General features: G+C 43.9%; 1 protein-coding gene and 1 long non-coding RNA gene across 5 annotated transcripts in view; one reads left to right on the top strand and one right to left on the bottom strand.

Moving 5' to 3' along the window:
• The window catches only part of LOC143793217 (uncharacterized), a 137,757-nt gene extending 121,931 nt beyond the window's left edge, over positions 1-15,826 (top strand). Inside the window, exon 3 of the long non-coding RNA XR_013220077.1 lies at positions 15,675-15,826. This is a non-coding gene — a long non-coding RNA (uncharacterized LOC143793217). The remainder of the gene's footprint in view (positions 1-15,674) is intronic.
• Positions 1-24,839, bottom strand: part of KCNIP4 (potassium voltage-gated channel interacting protein 4) — a 1,385,815-nt gene that overhangs the window by 521,863 nt on the left and 839,113 nt on the right. The gene's annotated exons all lie outside the window — the stretch shown is intronic.

Here is a 24,839-nt window from a genome sequence, read left to right as displayed (position 1 = left end):
TGACCCTTAATATAGGGTTTTCATTGTTTCTTGGGATTTCACCTAGCATTTCATTTTCCACCGTGAATACAGTGGAGAAGAAGGTGTTTAATATGTTAGCCTTTTCCTCGTCATCTACAACCATTCTTTCCTCACTATTTTTTAAGGGGCCTACATTTTCAGTTTTTATTCTTTTACTATTGATATAGTTGAAGAACAGTTTGGGATTAGTTTTACTCTACCAAATACGTGTATTGCCCTTTCTACCATCAATGACAGCTGGAAGTCTTTTGTGGTAGTTGTGGATGAGGTTCTGTACTTTCTCAGATGGCAAAGCTGACCACTCTTCTTGGCAAAAAGCCTCCAGTTCCAGTAAAATCCTGGGGTGTCTAGCATGAACTGCGCGTTAGAGATCTCCCCAAGGTGGCTCAATGGCATTGAGGTCAGGAGACTAAGATGGACACTCCAGAACCTTCACTTTGTTCTGCTGTAGCCAATGACAGGTGGACTTGGCCTTGTGTTTTGGATCGTTGTCATGTTGGAACGTCCAAGTATCTTGAAGGCTAAAAGACTTGAAATGTTGTACTTGACTGCTGTATTATTGTCTTATTCACAATATAATTTTTCATTTATTATTTTTTTGTTACTTTTTCTTATCATGTACACTGTGATTTTTTTTGTAATGACAAGGGAGTTGAAACAAGGCTGATAAAAAAATAAAAAGAAGTCTTAAACCTACCTCATTATGTTCTATAGACTGTGTGACAAGTTCAGTAATGAGAACATGATTGCTCTGTCTATTTTCATTTCGCTCTATATTTCTAATTGAATAGCCACCAAACATTGCTGAAATAAAAATGTGAGAAGTTTTTCATGAAAAACTTGTATTGTTACTACAGACAAAACTTCATTTTTCGTATTACAAATGCATGCCTATAAACATTTCACATGAAAAAAGATGCATAGAACAAATAAGCAGGAAAAAAAATGTTCGATGAAAAAAATGTGCCTGTTTTTTTTAGTTTTGTTTTATGATGTTTATAGCATGGTAAAATAACATAATACTCGGGTGGGCTGTCCTCACACAGTCATTGTTAGTAGATCTGTATGATCATACAGTAGATTTATTGGCTAAGGCTTGCTATATTTAAAAGATAACTCATATACAAATCTGTCAAATTCAACAGAACAGGATGAACATCTATTGTATATGGAAATCTCCAAACTCTTCTACAATCATAAGTATCACATTTCAACCTACTTGATCCTGTTATCTTAAGGAGAGATACAGTGGCATGTAAAAGTTTGAGCACCCTTGGCCAAAATTACTGTTATTGTGAACAGTTAAGCAAGTTAAAGATGAAATGATCTCTAAAAGGCCTACAGTTCAAGATAACATGTTTCCTTTGTATTTTAGGAAAAAAATATATATATTTGATGTTCAGATCAGGAGACTGTGGGGGCCATTGCAAAACCTTCAGCGCGCACCCTTTGAGGTAATCTATTACGGATTTTGACTTGTGTTTAGGACCATTTTCCGTTTGTAGAAACCATCCTCTTTTCAACTTCAGTTTTTTTACAGATAGTGTTATGTTTGCTGGTGATGGGCAAACCTGTGGATGTTTGGGTTCAGCCAAAATTTTTTTAAAGTTTGCTTCCGATACCTGAATGGTACCTGAACACCATTCAGATGAATGGGGGTCCCAGACATCCGTTGTTTGCTACGCTGTCATGTGCATGACAGCGTGGTAAATACGGACTCTAATTGGAGGTAAGATTATTACTGCTGATCGGAGAGCTGCAGTTCCCACACTGTCATATGACAGTGTGAGCCAGCAGCTGTTATCAGTAGTAAAAAGTTTACCACTTGTCACAGGCATCAGTTGGTGAGAGAGTACTACTCCCATCGGCCTACGCTTGCTGTCACTGATAACATTGAAAGCAGGCACCGCTGATGGAAGTATTCATCAGCCAGCGTCTGTGCTATAAATAAGTAAAAAACATGATATGAGGTCTCTTCTATTTTTGATAACCAGCGCTGGCAGAACTGACAGCGCTGGGCTGCAACCTTCAGCTGTCAGTCTTATTATGGCTGGTTATTAAAAATAGAGGGGTCCCAACGTCAGTTTTTAAAATTATTTAAATAATGTAAAAAAAAGTTGTGGGCCTCCCACAAAAAACTGGCTGGACATTTATTTCCCCACCAGCCACATCCTGGAGGTGGAGATATAGTGGGTCAGCGTCCTGCCCATCTCTGACCTACCCACCATGAAAGCCAAGCCCATGTAGCAACTGGATAGCTCTCAGCACTTATCATGCTGGAGAAAACACTTACGGGTCTCACATCACACAGGAAAGCAATCTTTGTGACACATATCTCCCCTCACAATATATATATATATATATATATATATATATATATATATATATATATATATATATATATATATATACATACAGTACAGACCAAAAGTTTTGATACACCTCATTTAAAGATTTTCTGTATTTTCATGACTCTGAAAATTGTACATTCACACTGAAGGCATCAAAACTATGAATTAACACATGTGGAGTTATATACTTAACAAAAAAGTGTGAAACAACTAAAATTATGTCTTATATTCTAGGTTCTTCAAAGTAGCCACCTTTTGCTTTGATGACTGCTTTGCACACTCTTGGCATTCTCTTGATGAGCTTCAAGAGGTAGTCACCGGGAATGGTCTTCCAACAATCTTGAAGGAGTTCCCAGAGATGCTTAGCACTTGTTGGCCCTTTTGCCTTCACTCTGCGGTCCAGCTCACCCCAAACCATCTCGATTGGGTTCAGGTCTGGTGACTGTGGAGGCAAGGTCATCTGACGTAGCACCCCATCACTCTCCTTCTTGGTCAAATAGCCCTTACACAGCCTGGAGGTGTGTTTGGGGTCATTGTCCTGTTGAAAAATAAATGATGGTCCAACTAAACGCAAACCGGATGGAATAGCATGCCGCTGCAAGATGCTGTGGTAGCCATGCTGGTTCAGTATGTCTTCAATTTTGAATAAATCCCCAACAGTGTCACCAGCAAAGCACCCACAAACCATCACACCTCCTCCTCCATGCTTCACGGTGGGAACCAGGCATGTAGAGTCCATCCGTTCACCTTTTCTGCGTCACAGAAAGACACGGTGGTTGGAACCAAAGATCTCAAATTTGGACTCATCAGACCAAAGCACAGATTTCCACTGGTCTAATGTCCATTCCTTGTGTTCTTTGGCCCAAACAATTCTCTTCTGCTTGTTGCCTGTCCTTAGCAGTGGTTTCCTAGCAGCTATTTTACCATCAAGGCCTGCTGCACAAAGTCTCCTCTTAACAGTTGTTGTAGAGATGTGTATGCTGCTAGAACTCTGTGTGGCATTGACCTGGTTTCTAATCTGAGCTGCTGTTAACCTGCGATTTCTGAGGCTGGTGACTCAGATAAACTTATCCTCAGAAGCAGAAGTGACTCGTGGTCTTCCTTTCCTGGGGCGGTCCTCATGTGAGCCAGTTTCTTTGTAGCGCTTGATGGTTTTTGCCACTGCACTTGGGGACCCTTTTAAAGTTTTCCCAATTTTTCGGACTGACCTTCATTTCTTAAAGTAATGATGGCCACTCATTTTTCTTAACTTAGATGCTTTTTTCTTGCCATAATACAAATTCTAACTATCTATTCAGTAGGACTATCAGCTGTGTATCCACCAGACTTCTGCACAACACAACTGATGGTCACAACCCCATTTATAAGGCAAGAAATCCCACTTATTAAACCTGACAGGGCACACCTGTGAAGTGAAAACCATTCCCGGTGACTACCTCTTGATGCTCATCAAGAGAATGCCAAGAGTGTGCAAGGCAGACATCAAAGCAAAAGGTGGCTGCTTTAAAGAACCTAAAATATAAGACATAATTTCAGTTTTTTCACACTTTTTTGTTAAGTATATAATTCCACATGTGATAATTTATAGTTTTGATGCCTTCAGTGTGAATGTACAATTTTTACAGTCATGAAAGTACAGAAAAATCTTTAAATGAGAAGGTGTGTCCAAACTTTTGGTCTGTACTGTATATATATATATATATACACTCACCGGCCACTTTATTAGGTACACCATGCTAGTAACGGGTTGGACCCCCTTTTGCCTTCAGAACTGCCTCAATTCTTCGTGGCATAGATTCAACAAGGTGCTGGAAGCATTCCTCAGAGATTTTGGTCCATATTGACATGATGGCATCACACAGTTGCCGCAGATTTGTCGGCTGCACATCCCAAAGATGCTCCATACAAGGTCAGGATGGATCCATGCTTTCATGTTGTTTACGCCAAATTCTGACCCTACCATCCGAATGTCGCAGCAGAAATCGAGACTCATCAGACCAAGCAACGTTTTTCCAATCTTCTACTGTCCAATTTCGATGAGCTTGTACAAATTGTAGCCTCAGTTTCCTGTTCTTAGCTGAAAGGAGTGGTACCCGGTGTGGTCTTCTGCTGCTGTAGCCCATCTGCCTCAAAGTTCGACGCACTGTGCGTTCAGAGATGCTCTTAGGCCTACCTTGGTTGTAACGGGTGGCGATTTGAGTCACTGTTGCCTTTCTATCAGCTCGAACCAGTCTGCCCATTCTCCTCTGACCTCTGGCATCAACAAGGCATTTCCGCCCACAGAACTGCCGCTCACTGGATTTTTTTTCTTTTTCGGACCATTCTCTGTAAACCCTAGAGATGGTTGTGCATGAAAATCCCAGTAGATCAGCAGTTTCTGAAATACTCAGACCAGCCCTTCTGGCACCAACAACCATGCCACGTTCAAAGGCACTCAAATCACCTTTCTTCCCCATACTGATGCTCGGTTTGAACTGCAGGAGATTGTCTTGACCATGTCTACATGCCTAAATGCACTGAGTTGCCGCCATGTGATTGGCTGATTAGAAATTAAGTGTTAACAAGAAGTTGGACAGGTGTACCTAATAAAGTGGCCGGTGAGTGTATATATATATATATATATATATATATATATATATATATATATATATATATATATATAATTTTAGGCCTTTTAGTGATTATTTAATATTCAACTTGCTTAACTGTTTACTAGTGATTTCCGGGGTTGCTCAGTGGGAGCTTGGGTCTCCGCCCTGCATGAGTGGCGCTAATTACAGAGCCAATTAACATACTGGGATTGTCTGCCATGCACTGTAATGGCGCCGCTATCTTTGTTGTGGTATTACAGTGATTGGCTGGCCGCACAGTGTCATCAGGTCTATAAGAGACCTGTCACCGCCTAGCTCGGCGCATTCAGCTCCAGAATCAGACAGTGTAGGGAGAGCTGCTGCTGAGATAGGGTCAGATTTGTGCTTTTATTAGTTAGTGTGGGCATACCATCGTTGAATCCACATATCCAGCTAAACCAAGAGTCCTAAGGACTAATTATGGGATCTATAGATTGCAGTGCTAGCTAGGCATTGGAGTGTATGTGTGTATATACACATCAGTGCAAGGCATGCAGACACTGTGTGTGGCTATATAGATATTGCATACATCAAGAGGGTCCATTACTGTCTGCTGCTGCTGCTGCCTATTACATATATATCTAGCTTCAGGTATCAGTGGCTAGTAGTGATGGGCGAACCCCCCCGATAGTCGAGATCGGCAGGTTCACACAAGTTTTTTGTAAAGTTCGAGTTCGGGGCCGGAGATGACAGGAACTTGCATCTGAACCCCAAACTCGGACTTTACATATATGGGATGGGGAGTGGGAGCTGTAAAAAAAGCAGAAAATGAATAATAAACATTATAATTATACTTACCTGTCCAGTGACGCATCCTCCCATCCTGCTATCTCCCGGCCGCTCATTACCTTCTGCCGGTATTCACTGCACTCGGCAGTCTTCGGCTTTGTCCGGCAGTGTTCGTGGAGTGACGTCACCGCACGAACACTGTCGGAAAAAGCCGAAGACTGCCGAGTGCAGTGAATACCAGCAGAAGGTAATGAGTGGCCCCGGAAGCAGATGCGGCCGGGAGACAGCGGGACGGGAGGATGCGTTGCTGGTCAGGTAAGTATAATTATAATGTTTATTATTCATTTTCTGCTTTTTTTTTTACAGCCCGAACTGGACCCCAACTGTAACACTGGTTTCCCATCTGTGGGCTACAAATTGTGGCATTTCAGGGCTACATTGTACTTTTTTGCTGTGTCTGACCCTAGTTCAATAGACTACTTTGGGGTAAAAAATTTAAAAATACAGGCCACATATTGAACAGTCTGGTATCTTCGTCAAATGCCAGATCTATCTGTGGCCTACAAATTGTGGCATTTCAGGCCTACATTCTCCTTTTTTGCTTGTGTCTTACCGTAATTCTATACCTTATTTTTCGTTATTTAAAGAAACATACAGGCCACATATTGAACAGTCTGGTATCTCCGTCAGATGCCTGATCTATCTGTGGGCTACAATTTGTGGCATTGTAGGGCTAAATTGCCCTTTTTTTGCTGTGTCTTACCCTAGTTCAATAGACTACTTTGGGGTAAAAAATTTAAAAATACAGGCCACATATTGAACAGTCTGATATTTCTGTCAAACACCAGTTCTTTCTGTGGGCTACAAACTGTGTCATTTCAGGGCTACATTCCACTGTATTTGCTGTCTGTTACCCTATTTCTATATACTATTTTGGGTTAAAAAAAAAACAAAAGAAATCCAGGCCACATACTGTATTTAACAGTGTGCTATTTCCGTCAGAAGCCTGATCTATCTGTGGCCTACAAACTGTAGCATTTCAGGCCTACATTCTCCTTTTTTGCCTGTGTCTTACCGTAATTCTATACAGTATTTTTTGTTAAAAAAACAAACATACAGGCCACATATTGAACAGTCTGGGATCTCCGTCCGACGCCTGATCTATCTGTTGGCTACAAATTGTGTCATTTCAGGGCTACATTCCACTGTATTTGCTATCTGTTACCATATTTCTGCAGCGCCCCAGAGTCCTGGTCATTGCAGTACTGTAGCTCCGCCACTAAGGGGGGCTATGGTACGTCTGATGGCACTGAAGGAGTTCATCTGACCAGGTATCACAGACACCAATACATTTCACAGTCTGGCCTCCAGGGGGAGCTAAGGGTTCTATTTATTAGGCCACTCCTCACAATCTGGTAAAACTGGGGGTTAGGCAGGAAGTTAGTTGAGAAAGCTGACTGGGTTGGAACCAGGCAACACCTTGTGGCAGAGGGTGTTGTAGGGGGAAGATTCGGAGGGGTCCCTGTCAGGGGTGGGATCCTGACAGAGGCCTAGCAACCAGAGAGAACGTTACGGGACCGCGCCTGCGCGATATAGCGGCGGTACCCCAAGAAAGGACAAGAAGGGAGATTTATTGTGCTGAGTGAGAAACGAGATCAACGCAACTAGGAAAATACCAGTAGGAGTCGTGCTGTAAGATCGAGGCAACATCCTATTGAGGCGCATAGCTGGTGGCTGGAACGCCGAGGAAGTATAGAGCTCCAAGCTAAACTTCAAACCTACGGCAGGACAGTCAGTCACAGGCGGGCTGTCTCACACAGACCCAGGAAGACACAGGGGGGTAACAACAGGAGAGGGGTGACGATAGAGCCCAGGAAGAACCTCCGAGCCTCCCCGTCATACGGGTGTGTCCTAACCGTAAGATCAGGGGGACGTAGAAGAACATCAGAATCGAGTTGTGAGGGAACACGAGAAACAGACACAACAGTTGTGGGGTACTATCCCGTAAGCACAGCAGGGAAGGACCACAACACACAAGCGCTAGCAGGTAGGCACAGATTTCCACCTGCGAAGGGTAAAGAGACTGCAACCTGGTGTCCTCGTTATTTACTGCGACCGGCACTACACCGCACCATCCCACACCACCACCTTTTATTGTGCGCCCCTCAGCAGGGTCACGGACCGGGCCTAGCCACCGTGACAACCCCAGAGCAGAGACCCAGAGGCCCGGTACCGGGTACCCCTTGGCCCTGCGGCAGTGGGGGTGCTACAACTTGGCGTCACAAACAGGATCTACTTAAGCCTGAAGAATCGGGTCATGTGTACCTTGGAACTGTGATTTATTGTATTTGGACTGTGACTTATTGCAAAGACTGTGCATTGCCATTTGCCGCCAAAACCGCCGCCATTACAGCGCTGAGGAGAGCGCATAAGAAGAAGAAGGGCGTGGAGTGGGCGTAGACGAGCTGGAGAGCGCGAAAGACAATGGCCGCCCAGTCTAAATATTTCTGTACCTTGAGGACGTGTCCGTCAGCAGCCGAGATCCGCCTCCTGATTCTCAATGGTGGGCGGAGACAGAGAAAACGAAGGAGAGAGCGGGAAAAGGACCAGGAAGAAGGTCAGCGACATGGAGGACGCCATGGCCAGCTGCCAGGAGCCGGAGCGTGGGGTCGGAGCCGAGGACTCCCCCAGCTACCCGGAGAGGCACCGCAGCCAGACCTCCACAGTTGACGGTGACCTCCTGCAGACCGGAGCGGACGAGCTGATCCACCAACTCCTGCAGACGCAGCTGAGCACTGAGGCCAGGTGGAAAAAGACCAACATTGGGAGCCTCACCAGACATCTGTCGGCAGCCTCATCTGGTCCGGAGCAAGAAAGAAGTTCCAGCGCTCTGAAGCCAGAAAGCAAGGCCCTACCGGAAAGCGAGGTGCTGCAAACGGAGAGGACAGCGCCGCAGCGCAAGGCCCTGCAACCAGCGTTCCCGATCCTAGCGGAGACGCAGCAAATCGGCACCGGAGGGACCGCATCTGAAGCAGGTATGAAGAACGACCCTGCCCCGCCAGCAGAGGACCTGCTGATAGGCCCCGTCACGGCACCCCCTCTCCCTGGGACCTATAGACTTCGGCGCCTTACACCCTGGGATCGGGCGACGGGTATGGAGCACTTCCTAAAGGCCCCGATCTCGCCGATCAGCTTGCTGAGCGAGGTCTATGCGGAGCTACGGCCGCCAGAGCGAGAGTAAACCTCGATGCCCTGGATATGTAAATAGTTAACTGCTTGTTTCCCTGCTTTTTGCTGCTTTAAACCCGACTAGGGTTATTCTTAAAGGGATCCCTTCATTTACCCGGGATCCCTATTGCTTTTATTTTTGCTTTTATTTTCCTTTTTGCTCCCTATTCACCCATGTTACAAAGACTGCCGAATCATGGACGGTGAATGATTCAAAAACTGATGTTGTAAATAGTTTGCACCTTCTTAAAGGTGCTCTCTACTGGTTTTATGACCGAAAGGACTCTTTGCGAAGACACTGGTCGCAGAACTAGCACTGGAGTCCTTGCTGCATACGGACTTGCAGCTTGAGAAGTTGCACTACCTCACAGAGACTTGGTCCCCTCTTAAAGGGGATGTTCATCAAAAGCACTTAAAGAATGATGATGTTTTGAAAGAAAGTACTGATAATGTTGACATGTGAAAGTTATATATAGCTAACTGGTTGATTGTAAGGAATGTTTAATGATATTGATAGAAGAATGAGGACAGAGAGTGAACCCCTACGGGTTTAGTTAGTGAGTCCTCCTAGGAGCCGCACAGAGATGGCTCAGTGATCTTGAACTGAAAGAAAAATGATATGTTCTATACTGTGTATAGTAGTGGAAAGACAGTAGGCCCAGGCAGAAAGGGGCGGTCCTGTAACAGAAAGGAGAGGCAGTAGGTCTGGAGCAGTTAGGACAGGCGGTCCTGCCGATGTAAAGAAGGAGAATGTATAAGAGTTGATTAGCCTTATAATGCGATTATAAGAAGGTCTTTAGTGGATTTAGCGAGTACGTCCTTAAAGGCAAAGTTAAATTATTGTTCACAAATTTTGCACTTAGTAGGATACCCGGTTGGGTAAAAGAAGTTATTTATAGTATATTATTTAAAGTATTTAACCATGGTTGTAACGTTCAAGTGTCCTCACCTCCCATAAAGGGAAGCTCTGTTAAACAGTTTACTTGTACTTGCATTTTCAAAATTGTATGTCTTTTTGCTGACATGTATTGTTGTTTTCTTCCCAGTCCAGGAGTACTGGATTTAACCGGGGGGGAGTGCAGCGCCCCAGAGTCCTGGTCGTTGCAGTACTGTAGCTCCGCCACTAAGGGGGGCTATGGTACGTCTGATGGCACTGAAGGAGTTCATCTGACCAGGTATCACAGACACCAATACATTTCACAGTCTGGCCTCCAGGGGGAGCTAAGGGTTCTATTTATTAGGCCACTCCTCACAATCTGGTAAAACTGGGGGTTAGGCAGGAAGTTAGTTGAGAAAGCTGACTGGGTTGGAACCAGGCAACACCTTGTGGCAGAGGGTGTTGTAGGGGAAGATTCGGAGGGGTCCCTGTCAGGGGTGGGATCCTGACAGAGGCCTAGCAACCAGAGAGAACGTTACGGGACCGCGCCTGCACGATATAGCGGCGGTACCCCAAGAAAGGACAAGAAGCGAGATTTATTGTGCTGAGTGAGAAACGAGATCAACGCAACTAGGAGAATACCAGTAGGAGTCGTGCTGTAAGATCGAGGCAACATCCTATTGAGGCGCATAACCGGTGGCCGGAACGCCGAGGAAGTATAGAGCTCCAAGCCAAACTTCAAACCTACGGCAGGACAGTCAGTCACAGGCGAGCTGTCTCACACAGACCCAGGAAGACACAGGGGGGTAACAACAGGAGAGGGGTGACGATAGAGCCCAGGAAGAACCTCCGAGCCTCCCCGTCATACAGGTGCGTCCTAAACGTAAGATCAGGGGGACGTAGAAGAACATCAGAATCGAGTTGTGAGGGAACACGGGAAACAGACACAACAGTTGTGGGGTACTATCCCGTAAGCACAGCAGGGAAGGACCACAACACACAAGTGCTAGCAGGTAGGCACAGATTTCCACCTGCGAAGGGAACTCTGGAGGTGCCATCGGACCGGCCGGACTTGCGCAGCCCTGTTAACCGTATTCCGGACTGAGGACCCAGAAGCCTTCAGTAAAGAGGTAAAGAGACTGCAACCTGGTGTCCTCGTTATTTACTGCGACCGGCACTACACCGCACCATAACATTATCATCCCATACCACCACCTTTTATTGTGCGCCCCTCAGCAGGGTCACGGACCGGGCCTAGCCACCGTGACAACCCCAGAGCAGAGACCCAGAGGCCCGGTACCGGGTACCCCTCGGCCCTGCGGCAGTGGGGGCGCTACATTTCTATATACTATTTTGGGGTAAAAAAAAATCCAGGCCACATATTTAACAGTGTGCTATCTCCGTTAGAAGCCTGATCTATCTCTGGCCTACAAATTGTGGCATTTCAGGCCTACATTCTCCTTTTTTGCCTATGTCTTACCGTAATTCTATACAGTATTTTTCGTTAAAAAAGAAACATACAGCCCACATATTGAACAGTCTGGTATCTCCGTTAAACGCCTCCTCTATCTGTGGGCTAAAAATTGTTGCATTTGAAGGCTCCTTTGAACTGGTTTTCCTGTGTCTTACCCTAGTTATTAACAACATTTAAAAACATTTTTTTTTACCTAATTTCCAGATAATTAAAACTGTGGTTTTTACGCACACTGATCACATATGGGTTTGCTCAAAATTCTGCCATTTGTAGTGAACGTGGAAAATATTTTAGTAGTCCATTTAAAATGGGCAAGGCGCGTGGCAAGGGATGGGGAAGTGGACATGATGCTGATGGTGCATGCAGAGGCCAAGGCCGTGGGCAAGCTGAAAGTGGGCCACAACAAACACCTACATCTTCTAACTCAATCTTCCTATCCCAATTACTAGGGAACCACAGCACACCACTATTGAACCCAGTGTCAAAAGGTTGTTGGTTGGATAGCGGATAATGCTTCCAGTCACTTAGCCACCACCACCACGTCTTCCACACGGTCAAGTCTGAGTAGCCATGAGTCTGGTTCGTATATTACTCACCCTGATCCTCCTTCCTCCCATCATGCCGAGGGCCCGGAGACAACTGATCCCACACTTGTACACTCTGAAGAGCTGTTCACTTTTTCATTTATAGATTCTGGACTCTCAGCCCGTCCACTTGAAGTGGGGCAAGATGAGATCGGATGTAGCAATGCCCAAATATTTGAGCAGCCAAGGTCACACGAAGATGACGGTGGGAAAGTGTCACAAGAGGTGGATGATAATGAGACACAATTGCCAGAAAATCAGGAGGAGGACCAGGGTGCGGATGTGGAAGACGAGGTGGTGGATGATATAGTAACAAACCCAACCTGGCAGGAGGACATGCAGAGTGAGGACAGCAGCACACATGGGGAAGGAGGCATAGCACCCCAACAGGCAGGAAGAAGCAGTGTGGTGGCCACAGACAGAAGGCATGCATCCGTTCCCCATAACACCAACATGACGGAAGTTGCCATTCCAACTTTTAGGTCTTTCCGAGTAGCAAAACTACCAGCCTGACCACCACCAGCATGATCAGACACATGGCAGCAAAGCACCCGACTTTGTGGGCCAAACCCCAGGTTCCAAGAACAATGCCTGCGGGTGATACCACTGCTTCCTCCACTGTTTTGCGTGCAAGCCAATCCCCTGTCCACGGTGCATGCAAAGATGCCTAGTGCCCTGCAACTGTCATTGCCCACAATCAACTAGCACCATCATCAAGCACGTCCACGTCCTTGTCCCAGCACAGCCTTCAGTTGTCCATACCCCAGTCATTGGAATGCAATCGGAAAGATGCAAACAACGCCCACACAGGGCACAGTACTAAATTCACACATTTCTTGTCTGCTTGCGATCAAAATGTTGCCTCTTAGGCTCGTGGAGATGGAAGCTTTCCGCAACCAGATGGCAGCGGCCATTCCAAGGTATTCGGTCCCCAGCCGCCACTATTTCTCCCAGTGTGCCGAACCGGCATTACACCAGCACGTGTTCCACAACATTACCAGTGCCCTCAACAATGCTGTTACTGGGAAATTCCACCTAACCACAGACACGTGGACAAAACAATTCCCATCTGAGAACGCTGGTGGCAGACGTCATAATTCATTGGACAACCAAGGAGTACAGGCGAGAGAGACAACTCCAATCCAGCAGAGGCAGGGGAAAGGGTGGCAAAGTTCTGGGAGAGTTTTCTCAGATCCTCCCATCACCATGGCACAGAGGAAAAGGGTAATGAGTGCAATGTTTTGGAAGATGCTGAGAGAGTACCTTGCTGACCATACCGACGTCGTCCGTGATTCCTCTGTGCCTTTTAATTATTGGGTATCCAAGCTGGACACGTGGCTAATTTTTGGCTAGGGTGTTTATGATGCCCATGAATAATTTAATTAAAAAATGTGTACCCCCGGGGGAAAAGGAATGTCATCCCTTACACTTAGTGTATGGGCATTACAAATATAGGAGACCTGCTCCTTTAAATTGAGAATAGATTCTTAGGAGGACATCCTCCACGTCTCTTCAGATACTACCACTAGAACACCAGGGTGAACGTATTCCGTGATGCAACAGTGACTCTAATTTTTGGCAAGGGTGTTTATGATGCCCCTAACTAATTAAATAAAAAAAGGGTACCCCCCCAGGGTGAAGTGTTTGTCAGCCCTTACACTTAGTGTATGGGCATTACAAGTATAGGAGACCCTCTCGTTTATAATAGGACCATTTTTTTTATTAGGCCCTCCTCCACATCTCTTTCACGGAGCATTGGAGTGCCTAATTTTTTGAAGTCCTTACATTCACTGCATAGGTAAACACTATGGGAGACCCACTTCCTAATAATGGGAACATTTTTTTCAGGAGGCTCACCTCTACGTCTCTTCCAAGGCTTATTGGGGTGCGTGTTACTTTGGTGCAGGGCAGGCCTTGCATTCATTGCATACGTTAACAGTATGGCAGTACCAAATGATAAACATTGGAACTTTGGTTTCATGTGGCTGTCCAGGACGTCTGTTGAATGGGTTGTTGTGGTGCGTGTAACTTTGGTGCAGGGCAGGCCTTGCATTCAATGCATAAGCAAACAGTATGGCAGTAACAAATTCCTAATAATGGGAACTTGGGTTTCATGTGGCCATCCAGGACGTCTGTTCAATGAGTTGTTGGGGTGCGTGTATCTTTGGTGCAGGGCAGGTCTTGCATTCAATGCATAAGCAAACAGTATGGCAGTAACAAATTCCTAATAATGGGAACTTTGGTTTTATGTGGCCATCCAGTATGTGAGCTCAAATGCTTACTGGGGTGCGTGTTACTTTGGTGCAGGGCAGGCCTTGCATTCAATGCATAGGCAAACACTGTGGGAGACCCACTTTCTTATAATGGGAACATTTTTTCAGGAGGCCCTCCTGTACATCTCATGAAAAAGGTATTGGGGTGTGTCTTAATTTTTGGCAGCCCAGCCACTCACTGCATAGGCAAATAAAGTATAGGAGACCCACTGTATAATAATGGCCCTTTAAGAATATTAATGAAACCTGATGCCACTATAAAAATAGGCTTTGTGACTAAGAGTCCCTCCTTCATAAATGAAACAAGATGTGTCTGATGATGTGTCACACACCACATGGCCAGCTAGCGTTGTTCAATGTTACAATGACATTTCCCAGTAAATGCATTTGTATTGGTAGATAGCAAAGCTAAAGTTGAAAAACGCCTCAAAAACGCAACGTGTGAACATAGAAAAAGTGGTGGAGGAACATTTTTGTTTTTGGTTAATTATTTTGACTTATACATAATTCATTACCCTGGAAAGGATGTTCATTAACATATTTCCCAGGAAAATCCATTTTGGTTTCATTTGTGTATGTTTTTGGGTGCGCCTTTAAAAATGGCGTAAAACTCTGACAAAATTGCTCAAAGCTGTGACCTAGGAGTCAGAAATGCTTCTAGGGGCGATCCCCATGATGTCCCTGTGTCATTTGAGCAGTGTTTCTATCATTGTCAGACGTTTTTAGACCTTCAAAGAACCCCCCGAGGGGATCACGGTAAAAATGCTCGATTTTATCATAGACTTACATTGGGCTCGTTGTTCTGGTCGAGTACCCGAGTATTACAATTTGCTCAACCCGAGCAACGAGCATTTTAGTGCTCACTCATCACTACTGTTTACAATAACAATAATTTAACAATTTTGACCAGGCGTGCTCAAAGTTTACATGCAACTTCCTAATGCAATTGTTTACTTCCATACACATTCAGCCAAATGATGTCCAGCTGTGATGACCATCTTGCTGAACAGTAAAGGACAGGCAACACGTTAAAAAAGACCTTTCAGCAAATGTTTCATGTTGAACTAGACACATGATGTAATAGAGGAATAAATGTTTTGCCTCTCCATTGCAGAAATATAAGCAACCAAAGCATTTGGCACCTAACGAGTTAACTTTTTTAAGTCCAAGTGGGGGTTACCAGATTTTTTTTTATCAAAGGTGTGTACTTCTTCCCTCTCTATGATGCTGACTAGTCATGAGCGAATATGCTCGTTACTCGAGTTTCTCCAAGCATGCTCAGGTTGTCTACAAGTGTTTCGGCATGCTCGGAGATTTAGTTTATGTCGAAGCAGCTGCATGATTTGCGGTTGCTAGACAGCTTGAATACATGTGGGAATTGCCTGTTTGTTGTGAATTGGTATTTTGCCTAATCCGCTCTTCTCTAACAGCTATTTAAAGTATGTTTTACATCGATTTATGGTGTTAATATACTTGAATTAGTGTCTAAGTGTACTATCTTTTCTAGGTACATCTGGAGGAAACAAAAGTTGTTAAATGTTTGCATTTTTAAGTTGCGCAAATTTTTTACCACAGTTGAAAGTATTTTGAGCAATAATTCTGGCAAAAACACCTTTATGAATCGGACTCTGTATTTTTTCTCATTTGGCTTTCTGCTTTAGCTATGTAAGTATATACTTTTTTGGGAATATGTGGAGAGGTTTTTATATGAGTAGTCAGGGTGGACTACAGCTGGTCTATTGTGGGCTGGTCTAGTCAGTACTACATAGCCTTTGGGGTTTTTTAATTGTTTTTAATGTTTTAGATTGTATTATTCAATAAACAAACAGGTGATCCCTGTTATTGTCATACTTACCGTATATTTCTTGTTTTTCCCACTTTACTTAGTAAATCAGTCCCATAGTTTGTAAAAAAAAGAAACTTTACAGTTTTAAAGATGAGCAAATCTTTTGATATTCGAATTCACAAATGCCACCAATTGCCTGAAATAGTCACAGGCTGGTAGTTCATCAACAAAGCCCATTGTGGACCACCCTATCATTTGTACAGGATTGGTGTAGTATAGTATTTATTTATTTTTACATTTGTGGCTCATCTAATCTTTACATTGTTTGAATGAGAATCATTAGATTGTTTAGCTTAAAAATTATTAAAAACAATGTACTGGGTGTCCTTACTACTTAACTTAAGTATGTTATGCATATGCATATATGAATAAGTATGTATGTTGGCAAAAAAATATTTGACATTTAGATTAAACCTTATAATATTCTGGAATAATAATCACAATTGAATTCTCCGCTTTCCAAACCTACACAGATTAATTTTCTTAGACAATGTAGATATGTTTTACATTAAATTAATCTAAGAACTTAGTGTAAGTATAACGTTATTATTGTAAAATAGTTTTCTTTGTACTTTAATTGAAAATCAACCATGTGGTACAGACTATATTAATATTATGACTGTAAACTTCTTAACAAAACACAGCGCAATTAACATATTAGTATTATTACTATATTTCTGTTATTTTCTCAATATTTTTCATTTATATTGTTTAGCTGACATTACAGCAGAAAATATATTTACCCCATACCAAGCCAGATATAATTTCTTTTTAATAGATCTACATTTTTGCAGCTATATCATAACTTTATACTGTATTACTTGTAGTTGTTTTTGGTATATAATATGGGAAATTTGTAAAATGTTGGAAAAAATATTCATTTTTTTTCTTAGTTAATAAAACAGAGTAAATAGGTTGTTAAATGTGTTGCGTAATGTATTTATTAGGGTTAAAAAGTAGCCAAATATTGCAGGGGTCCGCAGCTGCCCGTGTCGCCGCTGTTTCACTGTCACAACACATGCATGGAGAGCCTGTTTGCTGGGCTCTCCATACATGTGTTGTGACAGTGAGACAGCCAAGACACATGCAGCTGCGGCACCGGACAGCTGACCAGCAGTAGCGGTAGGTACAGGTAGCCGGGTTCCCTCTGCAGCTTATTCGGTATGCGCTATAGCTTGCCGAATAAGGAGAGACCCGAACATATTCGCTCATCTCTAGTCATGAGGAATGTTCATTTCTGGTGCAGGGATGGTATCTTCTCTACTAAGCAAGTGCAAGTTGTCAATTTCCGACACTGCTCAGTATGCACTCCCTGCTCACTGCACTATATTCCTTTGAATGTCCACTAACATAGAGGCTCTTTTTATAACATTTTTGGCCATAGAGTTGAAAATATACCATTTGAAAGATGAAATTAGAAAATTATCCATACATATAATTCCCAGTATCCATAAATTTCTATAGAGCAGATGTATGCATAAAAACCGCAATCTTTATTTTTGGCACACATTTGTCAGATTTACATCTACTGTTATTATTGACAGGTGCTACCTTTTCAAAGCATCAAGAAACTTCAAAAAATCAATATAAAAAATTGTAGGAAAAGCCAGGTACGCTAGGGGCTAAATCCTAGCACTACAGATCCTGATTAGGTGCACCTGAATAGCTATGACTAGAACCGTGAATAGTCATGTTCTATAATGTTTAGTTTAGTGGTCAAGACAAGATTAGGGATGTTAAGTTTATAGTTTTGCTTTAGTTACTGTGCAGCCAGTGGAAATAACATTATTTTGTGCGTGATATAAAATCCCTGTAGCTTTGTGTTCCAAGCGGCTACCCAAGAGAGTGAAGCCCTAAAATTGGTGCAGAATGCGGGCAGAAGTCCCAAAGAGCACTGGTGATTACAGTACAAATACTGAATGTCCTGGGAAAAGGCAGCTACAGTATTGCAAACAGCAAACATGGTCTGAAGGCATGTAGGAGCTTATTAAGCAATTAGTACAAGGAAATTTGCAGCAGCAGTTTTAGCACTAGGTCCAACAGGAAATCAAACTCCTGATCCAGCAGTTTCAACAGCATCATCTAAAGCAGATGTCTCTCTTGACAGAAACTGTCCAGGCCAAAGAGACGGCACCTGCCCCAGCTAAAGTGAATGTAGTCGTGTGAGGCAAATTGTACGGGAGGCCTTGCAGAAAATGTCTCTGGAAGATGACGTTGAGGCTTTCCTAACTGTCTTTGAAAGGGTGAAAGACAGGGAGAAACTGCCACCAGAGCAATGGGCAGAGATTCTAGCTCTGCACCTTACTGGAGAACTGGAGAAAAAATACTATAATCTTGCCCTTTAGAATGCCAAAGAGTATGGCAAGCTAAGCTGAAGTTGGTTATTATGGAACACTTGGCCATAACCCTGGCCTTCTCGTTCCAAGATGTTCTACCTCTTACACCTGGTGCAAAAATGGCTGGAGCCTGAGAACTGTTCTCCAACACAGATGGTGGAAAGAGTGGTAATGGACTGATTTATCCAAATACTACCTAAATGCATGCAAAACTAGGTTGCCCAAGTAGATCCCCATAATGCAGATGACCTTGTGAGCCTCGTCAAAAGATATTTGGCTGTGGATAATTCCCTGAGCAATCAAAGCGCCTGAAGTCACCTTTCTGGGGAAAGGAAGGGGACCAATACCATATCTGAGGGGTGTCTAAAGACCCAGGAGATATGAGCTGGGTTCAAGGGGTACATCTTGCACCTTTGTCTGTTGGAGGTGTTGTGTCCTGAGGCATATATCAGCCCACTGCCATTGGTCTCTGAATCAATCGACTGCCATATAGACTGAAACGTTTCAGTTTGTGCCCTTCCCGAGTGCAGTGCCATACCTCACCCTGGTGATGGACCTTAGCTATGACTTGTGATAGTGAACGATGTGACTGGATTTATGTGCTCAGAAAGTTTGTTGACCTTTGTAAGGGCCACACTTCTGCATGTGATAGCCCCTGGGAAGGGAATGGGGTAAGAATTATCCATGGAGACACCAAAAACTATCCCATGGACGGGGTCAACATACACACACAGACTATGGTTCCGTGTCCTACGAAGTAGGAGTAGTCAATACTTAATGCATGCTATCATTGTCAGCTATGTTAACAAGATCATATGATGTAAATGGTGAATTTCCTTTCACTGTATTGGGATGAAATGATGCTGTGTTGAAGGACCAAAGTGAAGGGCCAGGTAAAAGAGTATCTCCTCAAGGCCTAAGAGGCAAAATCAAGTGAGACAATATAGGCCTGGGAATTGGGTACATGTGTTAGTGTCCACAGTGGACAGCCAATTCCTTACCAAATGGCATGGACCCTATGAGGTGGTGGAAAAGGAGGGAAACATCAACTATAAAGTACATGACCAGGGAAAAGGAAGCCCTTTACCATTTAATATGGCAACCTGCTAAAACCCTGGAAGGATAGGTGTTGTGGACCTGGTGGTTAGGTGCACCAGGAATGACCTGATAGTTAAACACGGAATCAGGACGAGCTCTGGGGAAATGGGAACTCTGCTGACCGCAAACCCTACTCCTATCAACACAACTAGAAACAGCCGTGGAGCGTGCCTGACTCTGCCTAGACGCCTCTTCACAGCCTAAGAGCTAACTACCCCTAAAGAAAGGAAACAAAGCCTTACTTGCCTCAGAGAAATTTCCCCACAGGTAAAAGCAGCCCCCCCACAAGTATTGACTGTGAGATAAGAGGAAATCACAAACACAGGATGAAATAGGTTTAGCAAAGAGAGGCCAGTCTAACTAAACAGATTGAGGATAGAAAATGGATCTTTGCGGTCAACACAAAAAGCTACAAAAACCACGCAGAGTGTGCAAAAAATACCCCCGCACCGACTCACGATGCGGTGGTGCCACTCTGCACCCCCAGAGCTTCCAGCTAGCCAGGTAGTTTCAAGATAGCAAGCTGGACTAGAACTTAGCAAGAAAAACCATATGTAACAAATAAACAAGCAGGAACTTAGCTTGTGCTGGAGTAGACAGGTCCTCAGAAAGATCCAGGAGAGATCTGAACCAGTACTAGAACATTGACAGCTGGCATGGAGTAACGATCTGAGTGGAGTTAAATAGAGAATCAGCCTAGCCCCAAACGAGGGCAGCTGGAGAAGGATTCTCAGAACCAGCAGCTCCACTCACAGCCACCAGAGAGAGTCCACGGACAGAACTCACCGAAGTACCATTCATGACCACAGGAGGGAGTTCGAGAACGGAATACACAACAGTACCCCCCCTTGAGGAGGGGTCACCGAACCCTCACCAGAGCCCCCAGGCCGATCAGGACGAGCCAAATGAAAGGCACGAACTAAATCGGCAGCATGGACATCAGAGGCAACAACCCAGGAATTATCCTCCTGAAGCGCAGGAGCCATGCACATAGTCAACTGGGTCCAGTACTGAGGCTTATTCTTGGCCAAAGGCGTAGCATCAATTCCCCTCAAAGGAATGGGATGCTGCAAGGGCTCCAAGAAAAAACCACAGCGCCTGGCAAACTCCAAGTCCATCAAATTCAGGGCAGCGCCTGAATCCACAAATGCCATAACAGAATAGGATGACAAAGAGCAAATCAGAGTAACGGACAGAAGAAATTTAGGCTGTACAGTACCAATGGTGACGGACCTAGCGAACCGCTTAGTGCGCTTAGGACAATCAGAGATAGCATAAGTGGGGTCACCACAGTAAAAACACAGCCCCTTCTGACATCTATGTTCTTGCCGTTCAGCTCTGGTCAAAGTCCTATCACATTGCATAGGCTCAGGCCTCTGCTCAGAGGATACCGCCAAATGGTGCACAGTTTTGCGCTCACGTAAGCGCTGATCGATCTGTATGGCCAAGGACATTGATTCATTCAGACCAGCAGGCGTGGGGAACCCCACCATAACATCCTTAAGGGCTTCAGAAAGACCCTTTCTGAAAATTGCTGCCAGGGCACACTCATTCCACTGAGTAAGCACAGACCACTTTCTGAACTTCTGGCAATATACCTCCGCTTCATCCTGACCCTGACACAAAGCCAGCAAAATTTTCTCTGCCTGATCCACAGAATTCGGTTCATCATAAAGCAAACCCAGCGCCAGAAAAAACGCATCTACATTACGCAATGCAGGATCTCCTGGCGCCAGGGCGAATGCCCAGTCTTGAGGGTCACCACGCAACAAAGAAATAATGATTCTTACTTGCTGAATAGGGTCACCAGAAGAGCGGGGTTTCAGAGCAAGAAACAGTTTACAATTGTTTTTGAAATTCTGAAATTTAGATCTATCCCCAGAAAACAAATCAGGAATTGGAATTCTAGGCTCCAACATAGGATTCTGAACTACATAATCTTGAATGTTTTGTACCCTTGCAGCGAGTTGATCTCACTAGAGGACAAACCTTGAATGTCCATATCCACACCTAAGTTCTGAACCACCCAGAGTTTAAGAGGAAAAGAAAGGCAAAACACACTGCAGAGAAAAAAAAAATGGTCTCAGAACTTCTCTTTTCCTTCTATTGAGATGCATTAACACTTTGTGGGCCAGCTGTACTGTTGTGGACCTGGTGGTTAGGTGCACCAGGAATGACCTGATAGTTAAACACGGAATCAGGACGAGCTCTGGGGAAATGGGAACTCTGCTGACCGCAAACCCTACTCCTATCAACACAACTAGAAACAGCCGTGGAGCGTGCCTGACTCTGCCTAGACGCCTCTTCACAGCCTAAGAGCTAACTACCCCTAAAGAAAGGAAACAAAGCCTTACTTGCCTCAGCGAAATTTCCCCACAGGTAAAAGCAGCCCCCTCACAAGTATTGACTGTGAGATAAGAGGAAATCACAAACACAGGATGAAATAGGTTTAGCAAAGAGAGGCCAGTCTAACTAAACAGATTGAGGATAGAAAAGGGATCTTTGCGGTCAGCACAAAAAGCTACAAAAACCACGCAGAGTGTGCAAAAAATACCCCCGCACCGACTCACGATGCGGTGGTGCCACTCTGCACCCCCAGAGCTTCCAGCTAGCCAGGTAGTTTCAAGATAGCAAGCTGGACTAGAACTTAGCAAGAAAAACCATATGTAACAAATAAACAAGCAGGAACTTAGCTTGTGCTGGAGTAGACAGGTCCTCAGAAAGATCCAGGAGAGATCTGAACCAGTACTAGAACATTGACAGCTGGCATGGAGTAACGATCTGAGTGGAGTTAAATAGAGAATCAGCCTAGCCCCAAACGAGGGCAGCTGGAGAAGGAATCTCAGAACCAGCAGCTCCACTCACAGCCACCAGAGGAAGTCCACGGACAGAACTCACCGAAGTACCATTCATGACCACAGGAGGGAGTTCGAGAACGGAATTCACAACAGATAGGGATCAGTTTGAAAGCCCTTGCTTGTTGACCCAGTCTGAAGCCAACATTTCGGGCTTCAAAGTGGCACAAACATAGTTGCCTTTCCTAAAACCGTATGGGCAGAAAAAGGTACCCAAAAGTAGGGGCAGGGTCTCAGAGTAACCAGGTTACCCTCGAGTCATCAAGTACGCTCACACTTAGGTCAATTTAAATCCCTGTAGTATTCCTGATAATAGTAGACTATTTTAGGAGCTTAAACTGGCCCTCTGTAGGCACTTTGGGTGGTCAGATGATGCCCAGACCCCAGCTTTAGGCAGAGGGTGGACTATGTAGGAAAGCCAGGTAGACTAGAAGTTAAATCCTAGCACTACAGGTCCTGATTGGGTGCACCAGGATGATTAGAACCAAGCCATGGGTTCACTGTTGTCAGTCAGCTGGGGGAAGCTGAGGAGAGTGGGTTGTTTTGGAGTTGGAGAAACAAGCCAGAATATCTCTTAGAAGAGACTGCTCAGGCCGTGTGCACCAAACTGCAAGTATCACTGGTTGCTATGGATGATAGTTGTTTTGTGTGACCTAGCTGGGACTAGCTCAGCCATGTATGAATAGTCAGGTTACATATTGTTTGGTTAGTTCTTGGACAAAGCTAGGAATTTTATGCTTGTTTTCTTTCAGAATTGTGCATCCAGTGCAAATAAACACTATTTTGTGTGTGATATAAAAACCATGTGGCTTTCTGTTCCAGACGGGTACCTCAGAGACAGTAAACCCCTGTCTACAAGGTATATTAAAGGTATATGTTCTTAAAGGAGGTTTCCACTTTAGGTAAATTGGTCCCCAAAAGCTGTTATGCTTGTAAAATAGCAATATGGAGCTTGTAATTACACTCTCTAGATCTAGCGCTGGCTTTCTACTGCTGCAGCGGTCTCTGTGCTTTGCCTTTAGCGGTGAGACCACATCAACGGTGTACATCACCACTGAAACCAATAACCAAATTCAGTGGCTTGTGGTGGCTACAAAGGCAGAGGTGCTAAGCAAGGTGATTACCTGCAGAAGTGTTGGAAGATGTTGATGTGACGCCACTGGTCTAGCTAAAACACAGAGATCGGAGCGTTAATCTAGTGAGGGTGAGAAGGTGCTCTATTGGTTATTTAACAAGTATAAAAGCCTTTATGGACCACTTTTCTAAATGTTGAAAACTTATTTAATATTAAAATCAAATGGATGCACATTAAGTGGTATATGATTGTACACTACACATTTGGATAGATATACATTGTCTGATATTGGGTAAATTGGGTATATTTAGTGTGAAAACACTTGATAAAATCTTGATCTGTATTGTTGATTCTTTTACAGTGTTTTTTCTCATTCTACAAATGTGGCAACCGTTTGTGCTCTTAAACCTTTATTTGCCATGATAAGTATTTGTAGCAAGTTATATAATGCCACTCCAAAGCAAAGTAAATGGGCGGCTGCAAAAAGTGTAATCACCATATTGCATTAAGGTAGTTCTTGAAAATTCTTATAATGGGTGGTCTATTTTTCCTTTACCATCCTATGATATAAATTAGTCTATCAAATTATTAGCCTAGTTGTGTTCAATGTGTAAGCCTTTGGTCTCATGTCTGATTCACGGTTCAAATATTGACTGCTGAATATGGATTAGCCACAGCTCGTCTGTCCTGAACTCGATAGCCTCATATATTTGGACCAGGAGATTTGTGGCCAGTCTGTGGTCCATACTCAGACCATGAATGTTGGATATGTGAAGCTTGGCTACTTCAGGACGCAAAAAAATACTGTATGTCCTAATATCGGACCTAACAGATTGTCTTTGGAATCCAGAAATTCCTAATCAATAGGGGAGTTCAACTCCCCAAATGTCCACAGGAATCACACCAAAACTGACGTCAACCTATGGTCTTTGGAGTCAGGGCCAACACAAATCACCCATATACCAGGACGGCAAAAATGTAGCCAGTGTTCCATTTGCTTTAAAGGGTTAAATGATATATGTTAACAATGAAAATGTAGTTCCAACATTTTTTACTTTCCTTTGAAAAGGACTAGCATCTGTGATGAGCATGTCCTGCCTGTCTTCGTAGTTTGCCAAAGGGTAAAAAAAACCTTCATATCAATTATCATGTAGCCACCTGTTTCAAGCAGTATTTTTGGATAGCACATTGTACAATATGTCGGCATTTCACATTTTGCTAGAAGTATTATTTTCCACTGCACAAAAGCAATCATTATGTCTACATTAGGTTATGGAAGCCGACGGTGACATATATCCTCCACTTATCTGGAGCACATATTTCATAAATATGAAGGTCAGAACACTGAGTGATCGCGCCATTAAAATGGTGAATCATCATGTGACATTCTGTGGATGTGCATTAGATTTATCTGTCAATGACACAATCAGATTTTGTCAAATGACCATTTATATTTCATCCA

Source organism: Ranitomeya variabilis, chromosome 1, assembly GCF_051348905.1.
Source record: "Ranitomeya variabilis isolate aRanVar5 chromosome 1, aRanVar5.hap1, whole genome shotgun sequence".
NCBI lineage: Eukaryota > Metazoa > Chordata > Amphibia > Anura > Dendrobatidae > Ranitomeya > Ranitomeya variabilis.
Note: the sequence above shows the minus strand (reverse complement) of the source record. Positions and strands in the feature narration are given on the sequence as shown.